This window comes from Mycetomoellerius zeteki, unplaced genomic scaffold (assembly GCF_001594055.1).
Source record: "Mycetomoellerius zeteki isolate Tzet28-1 unplaced genomic scaffold, Tzet1.0 scaffold330, whole genome shotgun sequence".
Lineage (NCBI taxonomy): Eukaryota > Metazoa > Arthropoda > Insecta > Hymenoptera > Formicidae > Mycetomoellerius > Mycetomoellerius zeteki.
Genome location: NW_017257317.1, coordinates 83,145 through 100,257, shown reverse-complemented (window position 1 = coordinate 100,257; position 17,113 = coordinate 83,145). Strand labels below are relative to the sequence as shown.

The 17,113-nt window shown below is 33.4% G+C and overlaps 1 pseudogene; it reads right to left on the bottom strand.

Moving 5' to 3' along the window:
* Positions 1-445: 445 nt before the first annotated feature.
* On the bottom strand, positions 446-1,836 carry LOC108725200 (putative nuclease HARBI1; annotated as a pseudogene).
* Positions 1,837-17,113: the final 15,277 nt, after the last annotated feature.

The window sequence follows — 17,113 nt, the reverse complement described above, 5'->3', positions numbered from 1 at the left end:
ACTCATTTAAAAGAAATAAATAAAGCAGAGTTAAGGATGTCGCTAGCAAAAGCTACAGAAGCTGAGAAAAAGGTTGAAATAGCTGAAATTTTATTAAAGAAAGAAAAACATATTATTCCTTAACTATTTATAAGTTTAAAACTACAAAAATTTTATTATTGTATTAGATTATTCTATAACATGTTATAAAACAACCCGTAGTTCAATAACAGATTATTTTAAATATTTTGTATTTTAATTTTATGTCTTAAATAAAAAGAACTTGTTATTATCGTATAAATGGTATAATTCAATATCCATATATTTTTTATATAGTCATGATTATAAAAATATAAATACAAAAATTGTTCTTCAGGACTGTACTCTGAATATATGAATGTCCTCTAATGTCCCAGGATGTCCTAAGACATATTCAGGATGATCCTGAGGACGTTTTGTGCTGTCTAGGAATATAAAAAATTTATCGAAATAAACGCTCGATAAGAGCTTGTCTCATTGCAAATCCTTCTCCTGGCTGCCAGTGTGGTGGATTTACTGGGACATCATCACATTCATCATATACATCATCTTCATTACCCTCAGGAAGTTCATCACGGAATATTAATGCAAGATTGTGTAGCACAGCACATGCTACTACAATAGATGTAGAGCATAATAATTTTGTGCTGAGTCCTCTTGATAGACAAGGAAATCGTCATTTCCATTCGCCATATGTTCTCTCTACAATTTGTCTTGTCCGTCCATGAATAGTATTATACCTAAAAATAATATTTACATACATGCGTACGTTAATATATTCATAAAACCATATATATGTATATATGTGTATATCCATAAATATATACATCAATTCCTCATCTGTCTGAGGATTTCCTAATGGTGTCAAAAGAAATGGTAAAACTGGATAACCTGAATCACCAACTAAATTCCCATTTAACTTTCCCTCCATATATTGCATATATATCCTTGAGTTTTGAAATATCCTGCTATCATGTTGACTGCCAGGATATTCTGGTACAATATCCAAAAATTCCATACGAGGTCCAACAATAGTCTGTATTATAATAAATGTTAAAGTGAAATTATTTATTATAATATTGTATCATTAGCATTATTTAAATAACTGTTAGAAATAATTATTACTAATTTTTAAGTGTAGACACATACTTGTACATTTAATGAAAAGTATCCTTTTCTATTTCTATAAACTTCATCAAGACGATGGAATCTTGTATGTGTTAATCGTATATGTGTGCAATCAATTGCGCCGTCAATTCCGGGTAAACCAATTGCTCCGTTACCATAACCAAGAACGCGAAATAATTGATGATTCTCATTTCTTCTTTCCTGCGTAGTGGGTATCTGAATAATTTCTTTAATTAAACTAGCAAGTAGAGCTGACACACGAAAAATAATTCTAGACACTATTGATTGTGACAATAATACTGTGTCTCCAACTACCATCTGCATAATATAATTAAAAAAAATTATTTTAATTTGAAAAAAGAGATATACACAAATGCATTTATTATAAATATATCATATACTTCTAACCTGAAAACTTGCACTTGCATAAAACCGTAGACAAACTAATAATTGTATAGCAGGAGGAATAGGTAAACCACGATTGTTTATTTTCATCAAATGTTCCTCTATTTTCGGTAGTATTCCATATAAAACAGATTCCTTACAGAATCTAAAGCGTCTTTTAAATTCCGATTCCTCGTAAAATTCGAATAAGTTATTTGCATCGCGGATATAACGTTTTGGAATTCGTATTGCTCTAAGATCTTCAATATTCTCAATTTCTTCTATATTAATGGCTTCGATATTCATTTCAATTACGTGTTTAAATATCTGTTTCACTAAGATAATTATGATATCACACTGTATTCTAACCTTTTCACTAACGATAAATTCAAATAAGATCACCTTAAGAGCACATTTGGCAGGACTTGACGAGGACGGTCTTATTGATACGTTATTACGTCATACAAGACTGTCTTATTTGAAGACGGTCTTAATCAAGATAATGCTTAAGGCGAGAGCTTAAGGTTACCTTAAGACGCGATTATGAATCTAGACAGTGTCTTAAGACCATACTTAAGACGGTCTTGAATATAAGATCTGACTATGAATACGGCCCTATGACAAAGAGGGTTAGACCCTCAGAATGAAAGGGAAATACCTCTTAACCAAACGACCAATCAGAGTGATCAACTAATTGCAATCAAGCGCAAAAGGCGGGGAGCGAATCGCGAGTATAAAGAAGGCGGAAACGATCAACCAGCCAATGAAGAAAACCGTCCAATGGCCATTAGGTGCGAGAGGCGGAGAACGAATCGCGATAATAAAGAAAGCGGAAACGAACCGCATAAGAAAGGGAAAGCTAGAAGAAGGAAAGTTAAACTCACGGACTTAGGAATAGAGGGACGGAGCATAAAGTCCTATTTTAGGCAAGAGGGGGTGTTCTTTCAGGCATGCAGGGGGAACCGTTCTCCGCCATATTGGTTTCTGAGAACTCACACATAGACATGTGTCAGTGACATTCCGCTTGCGCTGTGTTAGTGTGACAGCTAGAAAGTTAGGTTAGATACTCGAATTCATTCGTCTCATTCATCAACATTAATTCACGTTTTACAAATAAAAATGGTAAAATGCATAGTACCAGGATGTTTTACAACAAATTCTTTAGACAAACATAAAAGTAAATTTCAGAAAGTATTGGAAGAAAATATAAAAATTAGTTTCCACAGGTAAAAAATTATAATATATATTATTCTTATTAATACGTAATATTTTATTTTTATTAATATAAAAAAACACTTTGTTGATACTATTGATATGTGTCTGTTAATACTATTCAAAGCAAAAAAGAAAAAATATTAGATTAAAGTTATAATAAGTATAATTATTATTTCTTATTAAAGGTTACCAAAAAATGCAAATAAAAGAGCATTATGGCTTAAAAATATTGGATTGAATGAAAACATTAATTTGAAAAAACATGCATCAATTTGTTCGTTACATTTTAAAGAAGAAGATATAAATAGGACTTTAGATAAAATTTTTTTACGTGAAAACGCTGTGCCCTGTGTATGAAATATTATAATATTCTATTTTAGTTGACATTAATTGTGATTTTTTATTAATAATCTCTTTTACTTCTTTAGGTAGAAGCTTTTATTGATGATACACACAATAGAGAAGATATTGAAAATCAACAGAATTATTTAAATTTATCGTTTTCTTCTATTGATAATAATTCAGACCAACTTTCATATTTAGAAACCTCATTTTCATCAGTTGATACACATATCACAAAAAAATTAAATACAGGGAATCAGAATAACAATAATTTTCAAGAACAAAGTTTTTCCATGACTGATGAAATGCTTCTTGATGAATCCACTGGAGAATTAACTATAAGAGAAGAATCTTTGTTAACTGGTTAGTTAGAATTTTTATAGTTATCTAATTTCATTTATAATCATATATAAAATATTATATATACTTTAAAACTTTTTAAACATTAATATGCTATTTTATTTTTAGATAAATTTCAAGACTGTTCTGTAATACTCAATGAAAAGACTTTTATTGATAGGTGTACTTCTCCAATAAATTTGTCTGAAAATTCAAATTTGAAAGTTCATCGCTCGACATCTGTTAGTCCTGAACATTTTCAAGATGACAAAGATGATACTATCAAATTTTTGAAAGCTTCTTTGGAAGAGTATAAGCAAAAATCTCAACAAACAATTAAATGTTTGAAACGCAAAATAAAACAAAAATCTAAAGCAGATTTTGATACTGTTATGGCATCTTTAAAATCAAAATTAGATAAGAATCACTTAGACGTTTTAGAGCAAATCGGTAAGTCTAATAAAGAATTTTTTAAAAGAATAATTTTGAAATCTACTAACAATAAAGTTAATAAACAATACAGCCCCGAATTAAGGTCATTTGCATTAACTTTACATTATTACAGTCCAAAAGCTTATGATTATGTAAGAAAAAAATTCGATTGTATTTTACCTCATCCAAAAACCTTATATAAATGGTACACTTCTATAAATGGAAATCCCGGTTTTAATTCGGAAGCTTTGAAATCAATTGAAGAACGTTGTAAATCTGTTAATTATCCTTTGTTCGGGGCTGTCATATTTGACGAAATGGATGTAAAGAGTGAAGTTGAACGAGTGGGCTCAAAAATGTATGGCATGGTAGACTTTGGTGGTATGGAGAAATATATTGCTATTGATGATCCAAACAAATTAGCTAAACAAGTTTTGGTTTTTATTGTTGTGTGCATGAATGGATCATGGAAAATTCCGTTTGGCTACTTTTTTATAGATTCGCTAAAAGCTGATGCAAAAAAATTTCTTATTTTAAAAAGTTTAGAATTGCTACATGCTTCTGGAATTTCTATTACTTCTTTGACGTTTGATGGTGCTTCTGTAAATATGTCTATTATGAAACAGTTAACAGGTTTTCATATTGATAAAGAATATCAAAATAACAATTTGCAGACATATTTTTTACATCCTGTCACTGAAAAGAAGGTGTTTATATTTTTGGATCCATCACACATGTTAAAATTAGTACGAAATTGTTTAGGCGATTTTCGTACTATTATTGCAGAAGATGGAGAAGTATCATGGAAATACTTTGAACAACTACACACTGTTCAGGAAAAGGAAGGGCTTCATTTAGCAAATAAGTTATGCAGTAAACATTTAAATTATCGAAAGCAGAAAATGAAAGTTCGACTTGCAGCCCAATTATTTAGTAATAGTGTTGCTGATTCAATGACAGTTTTAAAAAATATGAATATTTCTTTATTTAAAGATAGCATTGCTACAATCCGCTTTATAAATTTATTTAATGATCTTTTTGATATTATGAATAGTAAAAGTTTAAAAAGCTCGCATTTTAAAAAGCCGTTACAATATTCTAAAGAAAATGAGAATCAGCAAAATCATAATAAAATTATTTTTGAGAAATTACTCGAATGCGAAAAGTATATTCTTAATTTGGAAACAAAAGACTCAGAAAAACTTATTTTTAGTAAAAGAAAGGTGGGGTTTGTTGGATTTTTAATTTGTATTTATAGTCTCCAGCAATTATATCATGAATTATGTGAAAATGAAAAGGTTTTAAAATATATACCATCTTACAAAATTAGTCAAGATCACATAGAATTACTTTTCGGTTGTATAAGAGCACATAATGGTTGTAACAATAATCCTACAGTTCGGCAATTTGTTAGTATATTTAAAAAAATTTTAGTACATCACATGAACTTCGTACAGATAATACAGGTAATTGCATACCTCAAGAAAATATTTCTATATTACATATAACATCGAAAATAGATCCAGTGAATGTAATTAATATGACCACGCCATCAATTAAACATGTCTTACCTGAAATAAATAACAAAGAGGATGGAAGCATAATTGACAAAAATATTGATAGGGATACAAAAAGATTATTAACATTAATTAAGAATTTTGACACACACTCATATGTAACACATCCATGCACTGTATCAGAGATTGCTGAAACAATTATTTCTTATATAGCAGGTTCTGTTGTTCGATTTTTACAGAGAGAAATAAAATGTGAATATTGCTTAAAAGCTTTAGAAAGTTCTACATCATCAAATTCATCTTTAATTTCAATAAAAAGTAGAGGATTTCTAATTTATCCATCGTCTGATGTTATTTTTATTTGTACAAAAGCTGAAAAAATAATAAAAATGTGTCTTCATGAAAGTGGTGGAAAGTTTTTATTAAAAAAATTTTCAGATCAGTTTTTAATGAATCTTCTAAAAAGGTCAATAAGTTGTAATTTACTTTTTTCAAATTTAAAAGACCATAACAACAATCAAAGCACTTTAGAATCCCATTCAATTTATCTTACCGAAGCTATAATTAAAAAATTCATAAAAATTAGATTACATTATATTTGCTCTAAGACTGTCGATAAAAGCATTAGTGATAGACAAAAGTTTACTAAATTAATTCAGCATAAACATCAATAAATGTTTATGGTAAATATATTCGATTTATTTTTTGTTGAAACTCTATGGAATTATTAATTTAATAATTTCTGAAAAATATCTCAAAAGTTTATGTTTATTTTTTCAGATGTTTTAGTTTTCGTTTTTAAATGTAAAATATTATTTAGTATATATGTTTGTTATATTAGCTTATTACATTGCTAAACGTATTATATGTTATTGCATAATTTAAGAAAAGTAAAAGTAATGTAAAAGATTAACAAAATTTTAAACTATTATTCTATACTGTTTATTTCACACCTTTCACACATACACTGTGTACATGTCCTATGTGTGCGATCTCAGAAACCAACATGGCGGCCCCCCCCCGCCGCGAACGTGCCTCACCCCTTTAGGTTATGCTCCGTCCCTCTATTCCTAAGTCCGTGGTTAAACTTGAGCAACGAACCGGGAAAGACGTGTTTCTAAGTGCGGTTATTAAAAACGTTGCGTAGCATCGCAAAAAAGCGCGATCAGTTGTTTCTCATAGTCAGATCGGTTTTATTTAGGGCCGTGATGATAAAATTAATAATCTAGGGGCGAAAACGCGAATTAAAAAGCGATAAGAACGGCGGAATAAAAACGTTGCGTAGCAACCGACGCCATTGCCCGGATAACGAAACGCGACACGCGAACAAGGGTAGACTTCAAGCCCTGTTGAGTCTAAAGGACTAATACGAACGATTATAAGTGTGAATGTGACCGAGTAAATGGGTAGATTAAGTTTGTGAAATAAAGATTATATATTTTTTATAACTCGAGTCGGAAATACATTCACCCATCCACTGTGCGATAAGCGAGTTGGAATAACGGACTTTAAGTCAATTAAATAAGAACAATAAGCGAGACTAAAATAGAAAGTGAACTACGAAGTCTGATGCATGGTGCAGCCCGTCCAATAGCAGCCTAAGGACTAGAAGCGATCCTGTACGAGGCGAGGACGACATCGAGGTTCCACCATTTGAGAAGGAAGGGCATTTGCGATTTAAACGACAAAGGCACACGGCAGCCCAAAAATTCCAAGACGACCTTGCTTGTAGTAAAGGATAAACAAGCTGGCGACCAATTAGATGAAAGCGGACGTACTTAATAAGGTAAACTATACAAAAAGGTAAAGATAAATTCATCAATGTCCGGCTACAACCTAATAATGATTAAAATTTTATCAGGCTTTTTTCCTATAAATTAGAGTACAAAATGTCACTGGCCGGAAACTTTTGCACGCCACTGTATGTCCTTGTCTTATTAACTACAATTAATTACTGAAAAACGCATCGCATCGCCGTCAAGATTTGAACCTACGATCCCTAGAACAGTAGCCTAATACACTTATGCTGAGCTAATCGTACGCTTGTGATCGAGTCATTTCCAACGTTATTTATACCCGGGGGTTGTGACCGTTTTAAGCGCCCCTACGCTGGAAATGATTCGCGCGCCCCAAACGCAAAGCAAAAAGAGATTTTCAAAAGAAAGGTTCCTGCTTTTAGCGTTACCCAGAACCACGGCGAGGACGTAGCAGGATAATGGTTCCGTTTCTGTTTTTTGTTTTTCTTTTTTTGCTTTTTTTTTGCTTTCTTGTTTTCCTTTTTTTGTTTTTTTAAATATATTTTTATATTTTATATTTTTGATATATATTTTGTATATCTTACCTTTTAATTAATATGAAGAAATAATAATAATAAAGGAAAAGAATAATAAAAGAATTTAAAAATTATGTTTTCTAGCCTTAGCTTTTGCGAATATTTCTATCTGTAATGTCTGTATAATTAAGACTGTTAGACACTTCATTTTCGATTGATATGATTGCTAAATCCGATAACTGTGTCTGTGTCATTGTACTCCTGAGATAATTTTTTATTAATTTTAATTTTGAAAAACTTGCTTTACCAGTTACCACAGATATTGGCATAGTTAGTAATATCCGAAATGCTATTGTTAAATTTGGAAATATTTCCAGAAAGTCATTTTGAGCTATTTTATTTAAAATATCAATTGGGGATTGCGAAGTATTTTGTTGTACATCTGAAAATGTTGTTTTATATAAACTTATTTCATCAAAAATTTTAATGGCATTTATATCAGAAGAACTTGTGTTTTTATTATAAAATTTTAATTCCAAAGTTTTGCATTGATTTAATGTCACGTCAGAAGTATTTATATAATATAGAAATTTGAAAGTATTACTATGACAATTAAGCTGATGAAATTGTTCTTCTAAAGAATTTAGTGCTACGTCAATAATGTAATAAAATATTCTACTTTAAATTTCTGTCTGGTATTTGTAATGATTTCATTTCCAAATTGTATTCGTTTTCTTAATCGAAATTGCGACACGGATGGAAATTCTGGAAGAACGTTCATTTGAGCTGCAAGATCTTTGGCATTTATTTCAATATTTATGAAACCATTTTCATAATAGTCTCTTAAAAATCCAGTTACATTTTCAATTAATGATAAACATTGCGGTATATCAATTTGATGCGACTGCAAAGATTTTGAAACAATATTAATTCTTTGTAATATGTCATACCAACAGAGCACAGATAATATAAATTAATAATTTGCAATTTTTTCGGCGATACTATGAGCTGTATTGTTAACAGTATTATCATTTGTACTTTCAAAAATCTCTAGGAGACTATCATAAATAATTGGTAAATTATAACGTAAAGCTTTTACTGCATTCACGCGCGATGACCATCGTGTAGCTGACACATTCTTTGGTGTCAAACCATAGATATTCGACTTGCTGAAATATTTTTTTTTAAATATCCCACCGACTTGTAGAGCAGGAAAAAAATTAAAAATTTCTTATATAATTGAAAAAAATGAAAATGATTCTAATGATGCATCAGTTGCATCATTTACTACTAAATTTAAGGAGTGGCATGCGCAAGGAACAAAAAAGGCTAAAGGATTTTTATCTAAAATATGTTGTTGTACTCCATTATTTTTTCCCTTCATGTTTGAACCGTTATCATAACCTTGACCTCTCAGATTTTGTATATCTAAATTATTTGTTGATAGAAATTTTAAAATAGCACTTGCAATGGCTGCACCTGTTTTACTATTTTCTTTTATAAACCCAAGAAAGTGTTCATTTTAAATTGATTATTTTTATATGAAACAAAACGCACCACTATTGTTAATTGATCCTGATGAGAGATATCTGGTGTTGAATCCACAATAATCGCAAAATATTTATTTAAATTAACTGAAGAAATTATTGAATTAGAAATTAATTTAGACATGAATGATAACAGCTCATTTTGAATAGTATTACTTAAATAACGTTGTCCTTTTTCTTTTTCTAAAAATCTATTATTTATAATCAATTATAATCTAAATAAAAAATATTTACTAGAAAAATATTTTTGTTTTATTTATATTTATCATAAATTCACGCAAATTCCAAATATAATATATAGAAAGTAAAACTTCTTTATTAAATTAAAGCGCTTACATGTTTCGGCTCATTATTTGGCCTTCTTCAGAGACAATTGTATATAACATAAATAATGCAAGACCAAGGGATGTCTTATCAATGTGAATTCCTCCGCAATCATGAATTCATGTTAATATTCTATCCATTTAATAATACAATTCCCATAAGGGGAAAAAAACAGAAAAAAGGGAAAAAGAAAAAAAGGAAAATAAAGATAAAAAGGTATATCGAATTGTGATGTCTGGGAATGGATTTAAAAATTAAGTAAAAATAATTATACAAAAGAATGCTTTAATAATAACGTTTTATTTAACTACAGAGTGCATAGCCATTGTTTTACTACTATATTCTTTTTGTTTTAATTTGTCTTTTTTACAAGAAATGCGCATTCTGTAAACAATAAAACGTTTTTTAATTTTCAAAGGTAAATTGTGACATGATTTCATAGAGCATGTTATAGTTTTCATTTGGTCCATGTAAAATGTTATACAATTGCACATATTTAGTTTTACATAAGATAAATAGTGTAATATTAATAATTTCCATCCTATAAAAATATATGAACGTTTCATTGTTGACATAAATCAGTGTATTTTTACGAAAACTCCGCAACCGAACCAGATTTGCGTATTGTTGCTTCGGATCGTAACATTTTTATCCAGCAGAATTTAAACATTCTACTATATATACTATTTTTACGTATATTTTTACTTGTTATAATATAGCCTGCTATGTTATATAAAAGATTTAATTCAACATTATCAAACTGAATTTTGTTTGATTTAGAATATGATTCAGGAAGGACTACATTCTTCTCTATTACTTTATCCTTTTTAGATGTTTTTAAGAAATCACCAATCGTGTCTCCATCATCTTTATCGTAATTGGACGTATGTGGCGTGTGAAGATATTTTGATATTGCTAGAAGCTTTAAATTCTGCTTAAACTGCAAAGCATTTGGAATTGGGTGCCTTGTTCTTATCAAAGAGAAAACATTTTCAAGACAGTCTTGCGTAAAGCGAGATGTTAAAACATAAGAATATTTTTGTTCATTTATGAGATATTTTGTCAATTCTATAATAGAAGTTGTAGTAAGCATAATACCTGTTTGAACAGGTTTAAATGTAGGTTTGTAACCAATTTTTATTTTTCTAAATAGTTCTACAACAGATTCCAAAAACGCAATACTGTCCTCGAATTTTTTTTCCGTCATTTCATTACCTATTGTTTTACCTAATGCAACTTTTGATGTTCAAGCAGTTACCAAAGTAAATCATTTAGAGTAAAATTCAATAAATGTTGCTGTACTGTTCAATTCTTGCCTATTTTTTTCTTCAGCGAAGAAATACAAAGCACTACTAACATCTCGACTCAATATATTTTTCGCTTTATTTACTTTCATTCTATTAAATGTGTGTGTGTGTGTGTGTGTGTGTGTTTGTTTAGATGTTAGTTTAAATTGCAGATTTTCTTGGATGTCAATTAAATCATTTCAATGTTGACACTCAGCAATAAAATAGGATAAATTGTGTGTCCGAAGGAATTTTTGTGCCAACTCAATACTTTTGTTGTTTAGTAATGCAGTTTTAAGATTTTTTAGTAAATGCGGAGCATCAGCAATAAAAAACAATTTTCGACCTTCATCAACAGGATGAGAAATACTATTTCTAATTTTTGAATATTTGCTACACCCAATCCCTTCAAATGCTTTCCACATGCTGCAATTTACTGGACTCATGTCAGAAATCACGCCATGAACATATAAACCAATAGCTTCTGCTTTTTCTATAATTTGTAGTATAATGGATTTTAAAATAGCACCATTTAAACTGTCAGGGATATAATGATACGCAACAGGGATTTTCCAAACGTATAAAAAGACCTCCAAGCATGAAAATTAGACAATGTGTAGCTTCTTTCACTGTACCTATTAGTTTGTAGTATTGGAGAAAGAAAAGGAAAAATAGAGTAAGAAAGAACTTATTAAACAATAAAATGTAAAGATATGTGTAAAATTACACACACACGCGCGCACAACAAAAAGTAATTAAAAAAATTCATATTGGGCAGTTTTTGCACTAGCATTCTCTCAAATACAGTAAAATCTAATATATGTTTCGCTATTTCTAGTCTTTTCCATTTACAATTCTAACTCAATCGATACTTTTCAACTCTACTCTCTAGAGAAGGATCAGAGTGTGTTCAAATGTTACTTTGACCAATTGAACGATATTAAAATTATTTAAAAAATATATAGTATATACGTATTGCGATCGCACTCACGAGCGTAGTGCCACTTCGTCGCGCGTTCGCGAGTATTGCTCTACCTCTCTTTAGTCGGTACCTTCGCGACAACGAAAAAAGCTCAATGCTACAACGGCTTTCTTAAATTTTACATACTCTAAACTTCACGTCAATAATTGGGCGCCAGGCACGAGAGAGCGTGCCACTCTTTCTTGAATCTTTTCGGTACGTTCTCATTCGAAAATACTGAGATATAGAGACTCACGAATGCGGACGGCTCTAATAACCGACTGCTCAGCCACGATAATGGCAGAGGGGGTGGTTCATAGTCGGGAACGGAGGATCTTTTGGAGAACGAGTAAGGTAAGAAAACAGTAAAATAGGCAGGATTAATAACAGTAAGATATAATAACAAATGTATTCTTTACATCAATCATACAGTTTCCGACGTACAGGCAGACGGATTGATTCTGCGGTATGCAAACGCGCTGGCCTCCGCGATACGTTCTCGACACGCGGTATTAAGTAACCGCTTCCCTTCTCTGATGGGCGAGCTATCGAATCTAGCGTATTTCTACGCGACGCATGTATCGCGGTTACGGAGATCTATGGCGTAGTCACGAATATCTTCGGAATGCGTGAACACGCGAGAACATCCTCTGAAGTCTAGGATCTACAACGACGGCGATAGTACGCGACACGAAACGACGACGCAGCAATACGATACTAGATTACAGCACAGCAATACGATATAAAATCATGACGCGACGATACGATACAAAATTATGACACGGCGATACGATACAAGATTATGACGCGACGATACAAAATGACCTGGCTATGGCCGCGGCGGGCGTGCGAAATAACTGACTCGAAATTGTAACGAAACCACGACGGTATCGGACGGAATGGCACGATCACGCGGTGCGCGCGTGCAGCCGCGACGCAGTTACTCGCGAAAGGATCCAACCCCACGGAATCCAACGACAGTTTCGCGGATACGTGCGATCCCTCCAATTCGGAAATCGGCGGCTTTACAATACGTTAAGTTCGTCTCACCACAGAATCCTCTCGGTACTCGCTTGTTTTGTCCTTGCCGTCCTGTGTGCTCCCGCACGTCTTATTCTGCCCGAGTCCACGGTGCAAGTGTCGGGCCCGAGGTCCCTTCGGGGGCGCGCAGGCGACCGTGGGCCCACGTGATAAGCCTTATCGGCCCTGATTGGCCGCGGGCCATCTCGCGAGCTTCCGCGAGTCCTCGCGACTTGCTATCGCGTCGCGCGCCCTAGATCCTTGAACGCGCGGGATTTGACTCAAGGCTGGCGTCGTTTCGGCTGTTCGCACCGGTCCCCTCTGAATTGCTTTTGCCGGCGTGTCATCCGGATTCGATGGATTCCTTGGCAGACACGCTCGGCCTCCGGATTCAAGGTCTCCTCTCGGCAGAGGCTTCCATGCGGTACCAACAGCGGGGTCCCTTGCTCGTTTTGTGGCAGAGGGTGGCCATCCCCTCACGCCGCCTTTGTCGCTCCCGCGGCCTAATTGCCTGTAAAGAGTTCGGCTTCAGGAAAACACGTTTTGCTCAGGGCGCTAATTTGACAGTACGGAACGGTATCACCTGTACGCTACCCCCTCCTCTGGATGGCCTCGGGCCTCCAGCATGGTCTTCTATCTTCTTCTTGGCCGCCTCCTTGAGGTGGTGGAATGTGTCGCACATTAAATTACCTACCGCAGCCGCCGATACTAAAAATTCTTAGACAAATTTACAAAAAGAAATAGTAATATTACGCGAAACGCGACGACAAAAATCTCCAAATTCCCGCTCGAAAGTCGCAACAAGCGTCGGCATGCCCGCCCTCCGCGTCGGGAGGACACAGGACAAATTTGCCGCGCTACGTCGGCTAGGTCGAACGACCCTTGTGACGGACGGTGAAAAACGTCACGTCACAGTATACATTGGAAAATATACTACTAAGAAACTATGTCGAGATTGTGTTAATTTGTGTTGATTTAAGTCTTTTAAAAGGAAAGCCTATATAAGTTGGAAGTACTGGAAGTGTATATCGGAATACATTTTAATGTTAACATCATACCTTCTCTCTCTCTCTCTCTCTCTCTCCTCCCTCTCTCTCTCAGCATAATGTCGCGACGTGCGATATTCAATAAGCATACTGTTTTTTCCGGAATAGCAATATGTTCATTGAATATCGCGCGTCACGTATCGCGTCACGTATCGCGTCACGCGCGCGAATCGCGCCATAACGTTACCGTATATGAAAACGCTATTGCAAACACTCTTTATTTACGTGTAAATCAAAGACAGAGAATAGACTGCGCAATTCGCGTGTCAAAATGATCGATAAAAGTAAGAGAGAGGGACTGTGGAAAACGGTCATCACTATCTCTTTCCATTCAATGGTGTAATGGGAGAGAGAATGAGAGGGAGATTGGCCGTCACGGTCCCTCTCTCTCATTGTCGACCATATTTGATACACTACTTAAATACGGATTGCGTAGTCCATTCTCTATGTTTTTGGTGTATGCCATGTTTATCGAGCAGAGTTGACAGTCCAAAAGAACATTTCGTAGATCGATCAACCTGTTTTCCTGCAGCAATGCTCATTTCATCCATGACTAATACGCAATCTCTTTCACGGTTGTCAGTAAATTGCAAAATTTGTTGTTGTAATATATAATATATCAAATATATCAAATATATCATTACACACATCGGTTTCAAATTTAATATTCTTCAATTTTCTTCTAAGCGTACGCTCTGATGGCAAAGGAATATTTTGATTCAAAAGTTCTGTGTAACCAGTACTATCACAAGACATTTTCAATCGTAAAGCTTTTATAATCGTATTATTACTCCATTATAAACTTCGTGGATTTTGTTCATCCAGAGCTACAACTTGATCATCATTCAATATTTTGCGGATGTCGATATTTTTGCTTGTTTCTAATATACGTATTTTCTGTACTAATTTTTTGTTTTCATCCATAAGTTTCCTTGCGTTTCTCTTCAGTAGCGTTTTTGATTTGTCTAATTTAAAAATTATCGCATTTGCTTTCTTCAATTTTATCTCCGTTTGTTTAGCTCTTATTTTTATCCGTTCTACTTCTTCTTTTGCCTGTAATATTGCATTTTGGAGTTTTGAATTTACCTCTTCAAGACTTGTAACAGTAACTATTGACAATGGCTTTCCTATTTTTATATTTTGGAAACTTGTCAATGAGACATTTGACGAATTTTCAAATATAGTAACTGATGATGCAGTATGTACTTCATCCTATATTGTGTGATATACACTACGCACAACAATTAGGCAATCACTTTGAAACCTACAAATGTGGTTGATATTTAAGAAACTGTATCTCTGCTTCCAGAGATCGTAGGACAATTTTTTTGGGTGCGTTTTAAAAGGTGAAACGTTCACTTTGAAACCGTTAGTATAATATTTGCCATCCCATCAAATGGTTTTTTTTACAAAGACCAGAAGCAGGTCGTGTTAAAATTCTGAAAATTTTGCGACTTTCCAACTCTCCACGGGCAAAATACAAATAGGTCGAAAAATCTCATTACATGCATTTTAAAATTTGAAACGTTCCCTTTGAAACGAGATCTCGACCATTACTCTAGCATGCCTAAAAGCTGAGTTATCAGGTTCCACAGGGAACCTTACATTTTGCAAGATTTTGGGTAATTACCGCCGGCATTCGTGTTATCCGATGTGCACCACGGGGAGGTTGCTCGGTCGGAATTTGCACATTATGTGTGTATGCGTGTGTGTGTGCGCACGCGCTCGTGTGCGTGTGTGTGAACACAGTCAGAGATAAGGACCTCAAGGATCGTCAGTCCCTAAAATACCGAGGGACTGATGAACCTCGGGGTCCTTATCTCTGACTGTGTTCACACACACGCACACGAGCGCGTGCGCACACACACACGCATACACACATAATGTGCAAATTCCGACCGAGCAACCTCCCCGTGGTGCACATCGGATAACGCGAATGCCGGCGGTAATTACCCAAAATCTTGCAAAATGTAAAGTTCCTTTTGGAACCTAATAATTCAATGGCATGCTAGAGTAATGATTGAAGTCTCGTTTCAAAGGAAACGTTTCAAACTTTAAAATGCATGTAATGAGATTTTTCGACCTATTTGTATTTTGCTCGTGGAGAGTTGGAAAGTCGCAAAATTTTCAGAATTTTAACACGACCTGCTTCTGGTCTTTGTGAAAAAAACCATTTGATGGGACGGCAAATATTATACTAACGGTTTCAAAGTAGACATTTCACCTTTTAAAACGCACCCAGAAAAATTGTCCTACGATCTCTGGAAGCAGAGATACAGTTTCTTAAATATCAATCAAATTTGTAGGTTTCAAAGTGATCCCCTAATTGTTGTGCGTAGTGTATATCAAATACATGTATAAGAAAAATAACAATAATTAACTAATAATATGAAATTTAACTTACATCAAAAGAATGAGAGATCATTTCATTATCAGGTACTGGAGATAAAGTTGTTATATGGACTTCATCCTATATTGCAATGACAAGTATATTAGAAATAATAACAATAAAATAAAAATAATAGCACAAAAAATTAACACAAAATTAAACTTATATTGGAAGAATTAGAGATCATTTCATTGTCGTGTACTCGAGATAAAGCTGTCACAATTTGATTTTTATTTTTTTTGTGGAAAAACGGTAGGTATTGCATTATATTATAATTTCTTTTTCCCATCTATTCCCATCTATGGTTTTTCCCACATTTCGGGTGAGAAATGTACCTGTTGCATATTAATAATAATATTAATACAACTTTTAAATATGTCCACTATAAATTAAACAATATATAAAACTTACCTCGCATACAAACCAGTCTTTTGTAACATCTATTATTTCTTTCTATATTTGCAAGCCAATGTTGTTTTCTTTCAATATTTCTTGGCAGGCAATGCATCGAATGTCCCGTTTTCCACGAGTTGGAACATTTCATTACACAACAGTAAGGCATTTTATGTATTCTGTAAATAATGTGTATTGCATAATAAAATTCCTTTTATGATTAACATATTGTAAGAATGTTATTATTTGCTAGGTTAGAAAGCTACTTATGGATTTTACACTTCTAACAAATGTGAAATTGACGAGTTGCAACACGATAATTTAACTTACTGTGTATAATAATTTAACTTACTGTGTATAAGTTAATTGATTGTCCTTGTGTCCTTTAAAAGGGTATACGTATGTATACGTATATCCACGATATCACGATATGTATATACTTCGAGAAAACTGTGATCAATCCCCACCATTTACTGATGCCATTTTGAGGGGTAGTGGCC